Raw genomic sequence first — 17,960 nt, 5'->3', positions numbered from 1 at the left:
ATAGAAACATGATTAACGTATATGACTATCACTTTTCTAAAAGAAAATACTATACTTTTGTCGATGAGTTTTCTTCTTTTTGAAATGTATTCAAAATAACCTCATCACATCAATTTGATTTCGTAAATTATTCTTAATCAAGAACATTGGTGAGAAAGAAGGTGAAATAAAAAAATAAAAAAACATAAAAAAGAACTACACAACCATAAATAGGGAAGCAGCAAGATCCTTCTCTGTGTTATAAATATATTGTTGTCGAAAATGTAACAACTATGAGTTTGGATCAGGCGGCTCAAGTTTTATTAACCTCCAAAGAGGTCAGGGGTTCGAACCCAAATGTGTATCATTTTCTAAATGGATGACGAGTAAAGTTTTTATAAAAATAAACGAAGTTGCTTAGGTCGAACTCGCGACATCGCCTGTGAAATGCTAGGCCCGAATGTTGAGCTACGCGATTAACCATGTCAGGCAGTGTCACTTTAAACCAATATATCCTAATGTTTGCATCTGCAGTTCATTATATTTACATATTTAGTAAAAATTTCCGACAAAGCAGTGTCACATGACACCCCTCGGTATAAGGTAGATCCGCCCCTGAGCGACACACGACCATATTTGACTATAAAATGACTTTGGAGAATAACGAAAATCAAATGCATATAAGCATAAATTTAACTATGTTTTTTATCCTTTCCTATGTATAAAACACACACTGTGTGCAGTACGTAGACTTATAGATTAGACATATTTTACTAGAGATCTCGATCCTAACTTCAAGGCGTTATGTTTGCTCCCTTTGCACAGGACGTGAATTAGATTATGAACTTCACATATTTCATACACCACTGACGCTATAATTATTTGATGCTGATTAAAACTGAAAATTAAATCATAACGATTTAACTAAGAAATCGTTAGAAAGTGAGTTAACAAAATGAGTAGTCAATTGTTTCGTTGGGTATATTTAATGTTTAATGACATTAACAAATTAAGTAAAGTGGCCCTTCGTAGATGTTCAGAATCCAATTGAAAAGAAACAAAGACGACGACAACCTTCGTCTCTTTCTCCCTTTTACTTTCTTATTATTAATGATTTGGAAATAACGAACTATTGACTAGTAGCAGATTGAAGACCAATTAAATTAAGAAGCATGAAAGCGGTGTTAATATCGATCCACATCCGATTGGGACCTATCTTGAGAGATGTGGATTCAATTTCAATGTATTGTGGTACTACATATATATATATGTGTGTGTGTGTGAAAATTAGTATAAAAATTAAGTTTTGAATCCATATTTTCAGTTAACTTAAAACTTTAAATCTAAGTCTTGCATTGGCCAATAAAGAACTTAAAACCCTCCCCACTAACTAGAATTTAAGTTATGTACATAATTAACGTAATATTTTTTGATATTATCAATGTAATTGAACATGTTATAACATGTTCTTACTATTTATTATAGATTATGACTTTTCAGTATTTCAGTTGATTGACTACTCCAGTTTTAACTTTGTTGATAGGGTTCAATTTCGCATACACTTGGTAATCCCCTTTCACTTTCCTTCCCTTCCTTTCCCAGCTCCTCCCCTTTGTATAGTAAAATTTAACAAAATACGTCCACCATCTTTAATCTTGGATGCTCAAAATATATACAATGATGAGGTATCACATTGGCATGGGCACCACCTTTTAATCCCTATATGAGAGCTACTTCTTGTATCGAAGTCAATTTTCATCAACACCAAGTAATGTACTGAGTGCATGAACGTCCACCAAAGATTTTGGGTCCGAACCCTAATATATAAGTAGGAATTTTCCTTTGTCAGGAATCGCTTTAACTCCAGCATACCAGATTTGAATGCAGTTCCAGACAACGAATGAGAAACAAGAAAATGCACGAGCAGCCATTACTTCTAAAAGACGTGCGATTTAATTTCGAAATAAAATTTTTTTTTATGTCCATATGGTATTAATTCGGTACTCATTGATCCGACTAATCCACATTAACTTGCGCCGCGTAAGGCGCACTAAAGAAGAAACCTCTTCCTGTTAGGAATTTCTAGTTCTCAAATCTAAAATCTCATCAATTGCATCCTTGGTTAAAAATAAAAAACTCAGTTTGTTTTTGTTCCCCCAGCAGCCTCTAATTGCCAGAACATGAAATAACACGTTGACAAAAACCAAATATCTTTAGACAAGAAAAGTAGAAAATTGCCCCAACTACGACATAACGGAACACTAAGGACCATTGACCCCAACCAAAAAAACACACACAAGGACCCACGATGTGTTCCATAATTAGTACCTAATTCAGTAATTAATTCCTAATTTTCATTAATTAGCAGCTAGTAGAGATCTCAATATTTTTTGCATATGGTGAATGAGCAAGTGGACTTGCATGTCTTGCATGGTCGTCATTATTAATGCTCACATATAAAGTACTCAAAATTTAATGCACTTGGCACATTATTAGAAATTTGAATTGTCTATGTAGACTCGGAGTCATATTCTAAATTATCATGCAATATTAGGTTTTCTTCCATAGCACGCGATTTGAATGGTCGCTATTATTACAGTATTTCAATTGAAAAATGAATGAAATAATTATTGGCCTGTGCGTACAAAAATTTAATAAATACTGTAACAAACTAGCAGAGGACGAATGACAATACAGTCAGACCTCTCTATAACGGCAGCCGCATATAACAACATTTCTCTATAACGGCCAACTTTTTTCGAAACCGATTTTTTATGTTATATTTTGCTTCTCTATAACAGCATTTCACCTATAATAGCAACAACCAACTTTATAACAGTACGCTATTTGTAAAATTACCCCCATATAACAACTATCTTCTTGATGAGTTATGACTTTTTATAGTTTTGATGATTTGACAAACATGCCATGGACCAGGTCCTTGATCAGGTCCCCTGAAGACTGTACATCACATGACAGCTGTAAAGCGGTGTGCACTGTTCCGTCAGGCAGTACCACAGCAGCACAGCTATATGCATGCTACATGCTAAATACCAGTGTAACGTCTCTTTTGAGGTCACATGCATCTTACATGATCCTCACATGCTCTCATTTGAGTTCCTATTTAAACAACATGTTGGCATTGTTTAACCTATCACTTGAAAACCTTAATATCCAGATCTTTACAAGTGCAGCCGCCACTGTTCTCTTGGTGCTTTCAAGAACAAAGCTAAGACAAGTTCAAGGACCAGACTTCAACAACAGAAAATGTTTTGAGTCCTAGAGTTGTCTAGTAGTCCTAGAGTTGTCTATCTTTATCCTTATGATGGTTACATTGTAAACCTACACTTCTTCAAGAAGGGTTTTGTAGGTATTCTGTTTATATCAAACTTTTGTTGTAAACACTTGGCTAGAGTTAGTCATAGTGGTGTTAAGGTTCACCTAGAGTTAGTTGAATCAGTTTGGCTAATTCTTAGGTTGCAAAAGTTTGTAATCTGAAACATTGCTCAGTTTAGTGAAGTTGGAAATCCAACTGAGGTAGGTAGTGGTTTTTAATCCCTTGAGCAAGGAGTTTTCTACGTAAATATTTTTCCTTATTTACTTTGTGTATTTATCTGGGAAAACAGTTCAGGGACCAGGTCCCTTAAACTGTTCTGGTGGATTCATCGGTTCTATCACTTCTTTTTTTTTTTGGTAATATAATAATTAGCCATCTTTATAAAAATAGAATACCTGTGATTACCAGTAATAATTGTAGAGATTTTGACCAAATATTTGATCATTTAATACACTATTACAATACAAAAATATTATATATATATATATATATATATATATATATATATATATATATTCATCATTAAATGATTTTCCTTCGTTATACAAAATGTGATTAAGCTTAGAATTTGGCAATTAAAAATGAAAATTAGATTTTATGCATCTTTTTTGCCTATAGCAGAGAATTATTATTTAAATGTCAATGTTGTTATAGGTGTATAACAGCTATTCTCTATAACAGCTGAAAAATTTCGGACCCAACTATGCTGTTATAAAGAGGTTTAACTGTAAATAGAAAAATTGAATACAATTAAAAGCATGGTCCAAGAGTAATTCGTAATGGGTATCATATATATGATGGCCACATGACGCCACTTAGGCCACGCCATCATTTAATTACAAGTTGCAACTAACTCCTTTAACAGAAAAGAATTAAAAGGATGGGGCAGAAATGTTAAGGTTCAAAATCCACCAACAAAAGAGAAAATATTAATATGAATGCCACAAACAGAGTGTTGGATAACAGCGTTATATTTTAAGTTGGTTAATATAACAAATCAAGAAATTTAATATTATTAGTTAACAATCAAAGTGAAAATACATGTCAACATGGACTAATTCTTTTTTTTTTTGTTTTGTTTTTTTGAGACTTGTCACTCATGGCAGTAGTTAATTAAATTTCCTTCTGTATTATATATGGTCAACCAAATTAAAGAAACTTCTTTTACTCAGTCAACTACAGCTTCGCGGAACACACATTGGTTAAGTACAGGAAGTTTGAAGTTAACAACTACGTACATTTTAAAACACAACAATAATTTGTCTGTTCATCATTAGTTCATATATTTATATCCTCATTTCCAGGTTCATGACACTGCAAATAAAGCTAAATTCTTTCTTTTTCTCTTTTCTTTTCTTTGTTCCAAGAAAACATGAAGGAAGCTTACAACTCCAATGGTACTTAAGAGAGATAATTATGTGCTTTTATTTCCTCCACATGATAAATATTAAAAACTAAAAACCACTAGGCTCCTTAAACTTCAGTCTGATCATCTGTCAAAAGAACAAAAATATATATAGATAAAATAAAACCTCAGTTTGATTTTTTTATTCCATAACAACTTATATATAAGAACGTGAAATAGAAATTTCGATACATTTTAAGAAAATAAAAATTAGGAAATTACCCAATTACGACAAACTAAAACACAAGGACCTACAACACTCCATATTTTAGTTACCAATGCAGATATTATACTAGTATTAATTTTCATTAGCAGCAAGTAAAGATACAATACTCGATCATACTTGTATTTGTGCATGATGAGTATGTGCAAGTGGACTTAAATGCATGGATATAAAAAGTAATCGAGTTTAACGCATTCCGCATATAGAAATTCTGAAGTGACATAATGAGTTTATTCATATTCTAGTTTCATGCAATATTGTAGGTTTTAATTTCTTCCCCACCACGCAATATGAATGGCCAGTACTTTTAAAGGGTCCGGAACTTTTGTAACCCAAAAATAAAATTTTGGAACCAAAATAACCCATTAAAAAAAACAAAAACAAAATAGGTTTCACGCACAGAATCTGTGCGTAAAAGGACCAAAGTGTACATTTACACTTAAGTTCTTTTACGCACAGATTTTGTGCGTAAAAGTACTGAAATAACACGTCCCCTTCCTTCTTCCAGCCTTTGTTCTTTGAAAATCACTCAAAATTAAGTTTTTTTTCATACTTTGATCGAAGATTGGTCACGTTTCTAAACTCCAGAATATAAATATTTTATATAAAACTTAATATCTTTTTTAGCGTACAATAATGTCGGCTCATTACATCAGGTATACATATATGTTTGGATCGTCGTTTTAGGGGTTATAAAGTGCTCCAAAGTAAGTTTGGAAACTTGTTATCTTTAAGTTTTTTTTTCATACTTTGACCTAAGATTAGTTACGTTTCAAAACGTCGGAATATAAATATTTCATATAGAACTTAATATTTTTTTTAGCATACAATAATGTCATCTCATTACATCAAGTATACATATATGTTTGGATCGTCGTTTTAGGGGTTGTAAAGTGCTCTGAAGTAAGTTTGGAAACTTGTTATCTTTAAGTTTAATTCTCATATTTTATAGGGTTCTAATTAATCTAGGACATCGCACGAGTTATTATTAATCGACAATAAATACTAAAATAATTAATTATCATTAAAAAAATAATACCCAAAAATATATCTAATATTAACATAAAATGTACATTTTATTTACAAATATACAATCTCCTAAGGCCTAAGGCCAACCCCACCACCCTCACTATCATCAGGATTCTCTCTCCTCCTCTTAATGACAGGATGATCATCCTTTCTTCCCTTCTTTAGGCCCTGAGTGAAAATATGCTTCATGTGGGAGACGACGGCGGTTGAAATCTTAGTAGCCTCATTAGATGCCTCAGGAGATGACTCAACCGAAGGAGACTGGACCACAGGAGTAGAAGAATGAACCTGAAATAACATATAAACAATTTAATTTAGATTTATCATAAACTAAACATGAAATAACATATAAACAATTATTTAATAAATTATTTCATTGTAAAAAAAAAACCTGTGTGTCGACAGCCTCTTGAGATGGCTGGTCAGAGGGCTCCTTAGCTGGCTCCTCAACGGTCTCCTAAGCGCTACCCGGAGCTGTAGCTGGAGCTGGAGCAGGTCAATCTGAACAAGAGGAGACGGGTCCACTGGCGCAAAAGAATGAACCTATAATACATCTAAATAATTTAGTTTAGATTAATAAAATAATTAATTAATACATTATTTTATTGTAAAAAAAAAACTTGTGTGTCGACGGGCTCCTGAGATGGCATATGAGAGGGCTCCAGAGCGGCCCGCGGAGCCGGAGATACAGATGGTGTCGTAGGCCTGGCTGTACGACGAAGAAAGTACTCATAAAAAATAATCCCCAAGTCTAAGTCCTCATGTTCGACTCCCACATGTAGATCACTAACTGGTACCTGTGGAAATGATGACCAAGGATCATAATGTGCGAACATCTCTGGCGTATATCCTGGTCTCTGTGAAGTCAACGGCCTGGAAGAAGAAGTCGACGGGATATCTGTAGCCGACGAAGCCTGACGGGCTATATCGTCAGGCTCATCTACTAAACCTCTACCAGCCCGACCACCTCTGTCAGCCCGACCACCTCTAACAGCCCTACCACCATTTGGAACACCCTCTGGGGCAGGCACTGGAACATCCTTATTGATACGATGCCACTCATGTGCCCGTGTCATACCAGCGTCGGTAAGCTGAACTATTCGTGCTGCATATGTCGTTATCCCGGGCTCGGGGGACTCTGTAAGGGGAATGCTCTCATGGCGTATCATCAAAGTCATCCGTAGCTGCATATATTTGCAAATTTTAAGAATTGAATAAATTCGTAAAGTAATACATAATAAGACGATGGATTAAGTTTAAGACTAATAAAACTTACCAGCGCCTCATACACTCCTGAGAGTGATGCATATCCTCGACCATCAGGACGAGGCGTCGAGGGGTTGGCAATTAAGGTGCGAGTGATCTGCATGTACCACGTCATTGTCACGACCCGTCTAGAGGGCCGCGACTAGCGCCCGGTGCTAGCCCACCCGGGCACCCCTTGGCTTATACTTATACTTACATCTAGGTGAGCCACATAATTAAGCATACATTTCTATTCATCATTCATGCTAGTCCCATTGGACGACAATGTTTTTATATCATGGGTGGCATCTATACCACGTCAATGTACATGAGCCGACAAGGTTATCAAAATGATATACAAAATATAGGCCGACAAGGCCAGACATATCTAACCATATACACATGTCTATGAGCCTCTAAGAAGAGTATAACATATCACATGAGCGGGACAGGACCCCGCTATGCCCATAACTATGTCCACAAAATAATAAGTACCCAAAAGTTATGGCTCCGAATGAAATGGAGCTCTGCTATGTAGTCTCTGAAAATATAGCTATGGATCAACCCTGTCTCCCTGTGCACCTGCGGGCATGACGCAGCGTCCATAAACAAAAGGACGTTAGTACGAAGAATGTACTGAGTATGTAAAGTATGATCAGTATCAATATAGAAGCATAATGAACAACATGAGAAATAGCACAAGATGGGAGATGGCAATATCATAGTCATAGGCACTTGCTTGCCTTTCATAGGAACTTTCCATTTCTAATGCGTATTCGTGTACATATATCCATATTCGTATCCCTAGTCGTATCCGTCCCATACTTGTACTCATATTCGTATACATACTCTTATTCACATTCATATCGTATCATATTGTATCCATATCATATACATAATCATATCATATACATAGCGTTTACATAGCATACCCGACCATGCAGGATCGGTGTTTCATACATACTTGGCCAACCAAGGCTCAAGGTTACTCATGCCTGGCCCTACCAAGGCTTTAGGGTTACATCTATCTGGCCCTACCAAGGCGTCAGGGTTATCCGTACCATCTGCAGAGGTGTGCGCGCATTACGTAATCATATACATACTTATTTACATATCTTACTCAGCCTCATAAGCTCGGGGTCCCATAATAGTCATACATAGATACATACACATAATAGCTCATAAGCATCTTTACTATTAGCATCATTATCATAATCGTCATCGTTATCGTCATCATTATTACCATTATAGTCGTCATCAATATCGTTATCACTATTATCGTCATTCATCTCATCTACCTCAATAGGCCTACTCGTCATACGAGGAACTTAGTACAATCGTGGCGTATCAAGAGTCGTGAGCTTACTAGCTCGGAAGATCAAATCATTTGAAGGATATCATAGTCTCATAGAAGATTTAGATATTTGGCCAAAGAACCATGCCTTATGAAAGAAGGGTTAGCCTTACATACCTTTTTCGTTCAACTATTTTACACTTGCGCGTTCTCCTCCATTGCTAGCGTTTCTACCTTCATTAAAGTCATACTATCATTAGAATCGATAGCTAGCATATATGACTAAAGCTAGAGAAAATCGGACATCATCTCCTCTATTTATACGACATTCCTCCATAACGTATATCAACTCCCAAACGTCAATAATACATTCACAATACCATAACAATAATCATTATTCATCCACATTATCCACATTTCTAGACTTACTTTCAATTATCCATATCCATGGCTATAACACACGACTATGTCCATTAACGTACATTGCTCATCTCATGCTCTCAACATCATTTATAACATATTTACATCACAATACATCAAGAGTCGTAACCCAATTCAAACTATTTCTCAAAATGACACTATTCCATATTCATGACCCATTTTTCCATACCTTTCTACATTCAAAGTATTTCAACTCTTAAATACCTTAAACAACATAGAAACACCATGAATCTTACCTTACATGTCATAGGAACAAGCCTTGGTTGATAATACTCCACTTGAGCAAAAACTCTAGTTTACCTCTATGAGATTTCTTGACTTTGAATGATCTTTGATGGTTTTCTTACACTTGGTTCACTTAGTTTATGTTGTTGATCACCAAATATCCCTGAATTCTTGTGGAATATATGTAAAGAGATGTTTTAGAGAGAAGGGGTGTGATGTAGAAGTGAGATGAAATATAACTTGGTCCCTTCATTTATTGAGCAAAAATCTGCCCGACCGTATATACGGACAAACATACAGTCCGTATAATTTGTACGGGTCGTATGTCTAGCCGTATATTTGGTCCAGAAACTTTTGCCTTTCTGGACTGATTATACGGTCCCAAACATACGTACCGTATAATTTATACGGCCAGTATGTATTGCCGTATAACCCCCAGTGGTTCCGAAGTTCGTTTCGTCGATTCGTTTGATCTCCACTCCTTATGGAACCTTCTTAACACTTGTTCAACACTTCAATACCAATCTAAGGGACGTTATCACTCTTCTCCAAGACATCATTAAAACCTCGTTAACTCGTTACTCGTATATCCTTTCCAAAACCTATCGTATGGCTTGCCTTCTCTTGGCCAACTTTCTCGTCTAACATCGGATGCCTTTGAAATCTCACTTAAGGCCATCAATTGTCATTTCTTACTCGTGGAAATATCGTATACTCGTACTCCTCACTAGTTCATTCATTTGTGCAACAACGGAAGATTTTCCGAGGTGTAACATTCTTCCCCCCCTTAAGAACATTCGTCCTCGAATGTTAAGGTCTTCGGGGATTCTATAAAAATTTCTCCAGAGTCTCCCCTATAATATGGCACTACTATCCTGGCACAACAACCCACAATAACAATGCCTCACAAGTTCCCAACATAATAGCAATAAAATTTGGCCACACACGACCCAAAAGCATAAAAGGAAAACATGCATACCTTAAAATCTTGACGCCTCATCTTGGATGTCCTCCAAGGGCTGAAACAAATGCGGGTATCTGGATCGCATACTTTCTTCCGCTTCCCATGTCATCTTTTCTCGCTTACTGCCTCTTCATAAAACCTTAACTGAGGCCACCTCTTTGTTTCTAAGCCTCCGTACTTGCCCATCTAGTATGGCAATGGGTACCTCTTCATAAGTCAACTTTTTTGTCACTTGCACATCACTTATTGGCTCGATCTTAGTAGGATCTCCAACACATTTTCGAAGCATCGAGACATGGAAAACTGGATGGACTGACTCCAAATCCGGAGGTAAATCTAACTCATAGGCCACTTTGCCTATCTTTAGTACAATCTCATAAGGTCCAATGTATCGGGGGCTAAGCTTCCCCTTTTTGCCAAATCTCGTAACGCCCTTCATTGGCGACACTTTCAAAAATACCCAATCTTTAACTTAAAACTCTAAGTCTCTTCGACGGTTATCCGCGTAGGACTTCTGACGACTCTGGGCTGCTAACAACCGATCTTGTATGAGCTTGACTTTCTCGATGGCTTGCTGGACCAAGTCTGGCCCTATCAATTTAGTCTCTCCGGTTTCAAACCACCCAATTGGGGATCTACACTTTCGCCCATATAAAGCTTCATACGGTGTCATTTGAATGCTAGAATGGTAACTATTATTGTAAGCAAATTCAATGAGTGGCAAATGGTCATCCCAATTTCCTCCAAAATCTATCATACATGCTTGCAACATATCTTCAAGAGTCTGAATGATGCGTTCAGCTTGCCCATCGGTCTGTGGGTGAAATGTCGTACTAAGGCTCACTTGGGTCCCTAGACCCTCTTGGAAAGACTTCCAAAAATTGGTTGTAAACTGTGTTCCTCTGTCTGAGATAATAGATACTGGAACACCATGGAGTCTCACTATCTCTTTAAGATAAAGCTTCGCATAATCTTCTGCCACATACGTCGTTCTAACTGGTAAGAAATGAGCTGACTTGGTGAGTTTATCCACAATCACCCATATGGAGTCATACTTACGTCGAGAACGGGGTAAGCCTGAAATGAAGTCCATGTTAATCACTTCCCACTTCCAGGTTGGTATTTCTATAGCTTGCAACAAACCACCCGACTTTTGATGCTCGATTTTCACTTGTTGACAGTTGGGACATTGAGCTACGAATTCCTCTACATCTTTCTTCACTCCATTCCACCAATATATAGACTTAAGGTCATTATACATTTTCGTCGCTTCGGGGTGAACAGAATAACGAGAACAATGAGCTTCCCTCAATATCTGGTGGCGTAAACCTACCACATTAGGAACGCATAATCTGCCTCGGCATCGGAGAACTCCGTCTCCTGAAATATCAAATGATGATTCCTCTTTCTAAGAGAGTGTATTTCTGTAATGCCTTAGTATGGAATCTTCATATTGTCGCTCTTTCACTTCTGGATAGTAGCTCCCTGGCTACCTGAGTCCACTACTCGAACTCCTAGACTAGCTAGCTGCTGAAGCTCACGGGCCATTTCTCTCTTCTCGGGTCGTACATCGCACAAACTTCCCATAGATCTGCGGCTAAGAGCATCAGCCACAACATTTGCCTTTCCGGGGTGATACAAGATATCAACATCATAATCTTTCAGCAATTCTAACCATCATCGTTGCCGTAAGTTCAACTCTTCCTGCTTGAAGATATGTTGAAGACTCTTATGATCTGTATAAATATCCACATGGACACCATCTAAATAATATCTCCATACCTTTAGCACATGAACCACTGCGGCCAATTCTAAATCATGGGTTGGATAATTCTGCTCATGTTTTCGTAGTTGCCTTGAAGCATACGCGATTACTTTACCATGTTGCATCAATACACAGCCTAGCCCAATTCCTGAAGCATCACAATAAACAACATATCCTTCCAATCCCTCTGGAAGTGTCAAGACTAGGGCGGAAGTCAATCGGTCTTTCAACTCTTGGAAGCCATGCTCACAAGCATCCGTCCATTGGAACTTTGCCGACTTCTGGGTCAACTTTGTGAGTGGTGCAGAAATGGAGGAAAAACCTTCAACAAATCTCCGGTAATAACCTGCTAAGCCCAAGAAGCTACGAACCTCCGTAGGAGTCGTGGGCCTTGGCCAAGTCTTCACGGCCTCAATCTTCTGGCTATCCACTCGAATACCATCGACTGCAACAATATGCCCCAGAAATGTCACTGAGTTCAACCAAAACTCGCATTTGGAAAACTTTGCAAACAACTCTCGAGTTCGAAGAACTCCAAGGATAGTACGCAAATGATCCGCATGCTCTGCCTCAGATCTAGAATACACCAAGATATCGTCGATGAATACAATCACGAATAGATCCAGAAAGGGCCTGAACACATTATTCATCAAATCCATAAATACCGCCGGTGCATTAGTTAGCCCAAATGACATTACTCGGAATTCGAAATGACCATATCTTGTTCTGAAGGCTGTCTTAGGGATATCTTTCTCCCTAACTCTCACTTGGTGATATCCGGATCTCAAATCTATCTTTGAAAACCATTTGGCACCTTGTAATTGATCAAATAAGTCATCAATCCTCGGGAGAGGATATTTGTTCTTAATCGTCACCTTATTAAATTCACTACTAAAAAAACAGGATTTCCCGACCTCAAAAAAACGACCTCAATTTAGGTCGGAAAAAAACCGACCTCATGAGGTCCGTAAAATCGTAATATTTATTTTTTAATTTTTTTAAAAATAAACCGACCTGGTGAGGTCGGTAATATTGTATCAAAATTTGAAAAATTAATGTACCGACCTCACCAGGTCGGAAATTTATTTGATGCTAAATATATTATAATTTTATTTTTAATTTAAAATAATACCGACCTCACGAGGTCGGTATTATTTTAAATTAAAAATAAAATTATTAAATATACCGACCTCATGAGGTCGGTATAATTAATCAGTCTAATACTGACCTCACGAGGTCGGTATTATTTTAAATTAAAAATAAAATTATTAAATATACCGACCTCATGAGGTCGGTATAATTAATCTGTCTAATAAAATCAAAACAGACCCAGTTATAACCCCTCTTTCCCATTTCAATCTCTTCTCCTCTCATCACCTTCTCTAACCCCCCCCCACCCCCACCCCCCACCCGCCCTTCTCTTCGGCGACGTCACCATTATTGCTGCCAGTCACCACCGGCGCCGTCCCTACCCAGCTGAAAAAATCTTGTTTCAGATATAACATTGAAAAAAGAGTTTGCCTAATTGACTACTTCTTCCAAATCTGTCCCCCATTTTCTACGCTCTCACACTTTCTTCACTTCATTTTACCCATATCTCACGCCCTTCTCTTCTTCCAACGGTCTCCACCTTCATTTTCCATCTTCTAGGTAAGTCCTAATTTCTCCTTTGATTTAGTAATTTCCTCTTTCGTTTTAATTCCCAAAGTTACTTCCCTTTTTTTTGTTACTCTAACTAAAATGTTTGAGTCTTGGACATAATTGACCCAATCTTCCCTTTTGTTTTCTTAGTTGTTTGTGCTTGATTTAGGAGATCATTGTTCTGCCTCTATTGACAACTTTGACGATCAGTAGACAACATCCTTAATCTTTCTGGTATGTATTTTCCTATCTCAAAATGTGCTTTCTCTATTTTAATTGTTGAATTGATGCTTAATGTAATTTGGAATTAGAAACACCGGAATTGTTATCTTGATGTCTTTTGTCTTCCATTGTTTTGTACAACTTTATTTGGGGCATGATGGCATCATTAACTGGCCAAAACAGTAGACCATTTTGTCATATTAGTAAAGTTCGTGTAGGACTTTGACAAAAAAAGAAATATAAAAAGAAAATAATTAATGAAGGATATTAAAGTTGTTGAATTGTAGAGAAAAAAAAAATGGAGTACTGAAGTAGTCTTCAGGCTATGATTCTTTTCTTTATGAAAATTCAAGAATAAGTCCAGAATCATGACGTTTTTTTACATATTTTCTTTACATGTTTGAAATTAGTAACCGATTGTTTACTTCCTATTTATAGGTTCTATCTGGAATGGTTTAGTTTTATTACTCGGTTTTCGAATACTATCAGTGTTTTGAAGTTGGCAACTTTTACGAAATTACATTTTTGTGTGTCTTTATTCTTCCTCCTTAACCTTTTAAAAACATCCTTATGTTGATTCTTTCTCTTTTGTTTCCTTTCAGATACCTCAACGAAGACATTCTTTGAGCCATTTCGACATTTTAAAGATCTGAGAGGGGTAATGCACTTGACAATCTTGACGGTGTAGTGGTACGTTTTATGAATTTTTCCCAGTTGTAGAATTTTACCTTACTAATCCTATTGAGGCAAACTAACATAACTAGCAAGCATGTACAAAATATGAACTTGACAAAATGCTAGTGACCTGATGTACCAGTATCCCCTCTGATAGGTTGTTGAGTTCCAGGATTTGCTATGACCTGGTTCTGCTTCTTGCATGGATTTGAATCCTTCTAAAATGAACAGGGTTTTGCAAATTTTGGAACTGTAAACATGGATGAATGTACTAATACCATTCTTCTATTTTATTCTTTTAGATTTCTTACAGTGTCAATAGGATAACAAAAGCATTTAAGTCTTAACAGTATGTCATACATTTAACATAATCACCAGTATTGCTTTGTCAAAATCTAATTACTCTTAAAACTGATTTCTATTTGGATGAAGTAAGTGGTATTAATTTATTGCATTGTATTAATTTATTGCATCATCCTTTGAAGCTTTGAACTTGTGGCTGATTACAGAATCTTTAATGAGCTTAGACCACAATTTCTTAGGTCTTATATTATGGTTATCTCTACAACTACTACTAGTGGTGAGTTCAGTATTAGACCACTCAATTGGATTAAGTTCAAAACTCACCCTGTAAGATTGTGATGGAGAACAAATTGGGGTGATCAAGAAGTTTATGCAAAAACTTTCTTCTTCTTCTAAATCTTCTTCAAAGGAATCTGTTTGAAGTAATTTTCGGTGAAGAGAAAAGAATTTTTGGTGAAGAGGAAGGACTCTACCTCTGTAGAAAAGTTCATCTGCATGGGAAGTTGTGGATTTTTCGTCGTTGGTTATTGAGGCCATTTGAAACTGAAATTCTCTATTTTGAGGGGAAGACACTTAAAGCTAATCTTAGAGTCAACCTTATGGGGTCTGCTTTTCTTTCCCTTCCTTTTTTGTTTTGAACTCTTTTTTCCTTTAAAAAAAGATTATAAATATTGGGTTTTGGGTTTAGAATCTTATGTAGGACATAGAAGATACTGGTTCCTCTCTTAAATGTTTGTAAAAATCTGAGCTTGATATGGTAAATCTTGATTTTTTAAGGATGTTTTATTATCTTTGTGTTTGGGGATTGGTTGTGAGATATGAGTCTTTGTCTACTCTACCTTTTTTGCCCTGTAGCTATGTTGTTATTTCTCTCTCATGGGGTTTGGTAAAGGTCACTTTTTTGTCACCCATTTTTCTGTGGTTTAAAAAGAAGGAAAGCTTTTTTTTTTTTTACATTTTTGTCCAATTTAAAGATTTGTTAATTTCTATTTGCTCTTTTGTCTCCCTATTGCTAGTTACTACAATCTTGATCTCATATTTTTCAGTGAAAATTTCATAGTTAAATGTTGGAGGTTCTGTGATTTATTTTTCTTCTCATCAGTGCCTTTGATCTGTAAACTTTTTTTGTGTTTTTGACAGTGAGTTATCATCTTTTTTTCTTTTTTACTGAGAATTGGAAAAGCAAAAGTAGTGGTGGGTGAATTTTCATTGTTGTCACAAATCACTAGTCTCTTTCCAACAGTTACAAGTTTTTTTTATTTTCTTTGTCCTTATATGTAGTGTGATAGATTCACTAGCCATTCACCCACAGAATGAAATGTAAAAAGTAAAATGGGGTTTCAGCTATGGTGCTTTTAGATAGAGACATGGGTCCCTACTTTGTATAGGGAATAAAGCTTTGATATTTATACTGAAACAGACTGGCCTTTGATCTTTTACATCTTTGATTTAACCAGAATGTTATGTTAATTGAATTTTTGAACATTTAGCTACTAAGATTGACAATTTGTTCAATGCCCAACTCATGTCAGCACATTCTCATGTTGCAATGAAGTTTATAGGCTATCATACTTTGACCAGTTACCTAATAAGTTATGTTGTATTCTACTCTAAAAAAAGTTATCCTTCTGTGGTTTCATCTTTTTTAAAAATCCATCTCCAATACAATGCAGATATGACTATTCTGGCTATGGAATTAGCCAGGAAAATTTGATTCTTTATGGGCAATCTGTTGGAAGTGGCCCAACATTACACTTAGCAGCTAAATTACCACGGTTGAGAGGTGTGGTTCTGCACAGTGTCATTCTTTCTGGTCTTTGTGTGCTTTGCCATGCAAACTTCTCTTTTTTCTTTGATATTTACAAGGTAACTAACACCCTTCTAGGAAATGGAAATTAACTTTTTGATGTGTTTTACCTTCTTTGCCAATGGCCTGAGTTATTTATTAGGGAACAATTTGAATACCTTATATATATATATATATATATATATATATTTCATTTTTGTATTTTCCTTGTGGCCATCTTAAGCATCTAACAACTATGTTCATGTTCAGAATTTAAACAAGATTCAGAAGGTGAAAAGTCTTGTGCTCGTTATACATGTAAGTTATTCTCCGCATTAGTTGACATTTAGATTCAGACTTCTTATGCAGTGTTTACTTGATAAAGAAATTGACATTTCATTGGAAAATGATTGAAGTTTAAACAAGTGATGAGGGTAAGATTAAATTATCTAACATAGAGAAAGAGATACATGGACATGAACTTTTGTGTCTTTTCAACTAAAGAATCCTATCTGCCATGACAGAAATCATATATATAAGAACAACTTCCTTTCACTTTAAAGTTTTGTTTCTTGATTCATGATATCCATATGTGACATTTCGTGGATATCCTTTTGGCATGAAACCTTTTTCCTCTTAAAACTGATTACTCCTGATTTGGTTTTGTGTAATACTTAAAGTAAGAATTCAAAGTAGTTTGATTTGTCATAAAACTGATTACTCCTAGAAATCATTTCTAAGTGTTTAATTTTATATTTTTCGTAGTTGGTTACCAGACAATTTGCTTCGAGGGGGATTCCGTCGTATCCTGATGATGCTCGTAACCCCATACTCAATCTAGTGGTGCGGATGATGATGGGACTCACGTGTCAAACACACAAATGCATGTTTGAATGTTAATGTTGTGGTGGATTTGTGAATTGTGTAAGTGTTTTGTGGATGTTTGCGAGGGGTGAAGTAGTCTAATGTTGTAGACTTAACTTAATGTAGACTTGTTTAATGTTTTGTGGATGTTTGCAAAGGTTGAAGTAGTTTAATGTCTCTTGTGAATGTTTGAATGACGTTTTGATTTAACTTTGAAGTAGTTTCGAATTGAATTTGATGTATTGGTGATTGTAATAAATGTGTTTGTTGAAGTAGCTTAATGTTTTATGTATTTGTAGTAGTTTGGTGAATTGTTGGCAGCTATCTGAGCTGGTTTTAGTTGAATCTAAAATTGTTTTCATCTTAACGGGGGGCACGGAATAGCAGCTAGGTTCTACTAATTTTTTTACAGATTACCGACCTCATGAGGTCGGTTTTCTGGAAATATTTTCAAGAAATTGTAAATTACCGACCTCATGAGGTCGGTTTTCTGGAAATATTTCCAAGAAATTACAAATTACCGACCTCATGAGGTCGGTTTTCTGGAAATATTTTCAACAAA

The 17,960-nt window shown here is 36.1% G+C and overlaps 1 long non-coding RNA gene across 1 annotated transcript; it reads left to right on the top strand.

The window, feature by feature from the left end:
* The first annotated feature begins 13,322 nt into the window (after window positions 1-13,322).
* Window positions 13,323-17,679, top strand: LOC132606861 (uncharacterized). The gene is made up of 6 exons (XR_009570099.1): window positions 13,323-13,557; window positions 13,699-13,782; window positions 14,373-14,460; window positions 16,422-16,614; window positions 16,805-16,852; window positions 17,300-17,679. It is a non-coding gene; the product is annotated as an uncharacterized LOC132606861 (long non-coding RNA).
* The last annotated feature ends 281 nt before the right edge of the window (window positions 17,680-17,960 follow it).

Source organism: Lycium barbarum, chromosome 1 (genome assembly GCF_019175385.1).
Source record: "Lycium barbarum isolate Lr01 chromosome 1, ASM1917538v2, whole genome shotgun sequence".
NCBI lineage: Eukaryota > Viridiplantae > Streptophyta > Magnoliopsida > Solanales > Solanaceae > Lycium > Lycium barbarum.
This window is presented reverse-complemented; position numbering and strand designations above follow the sequence as displayed.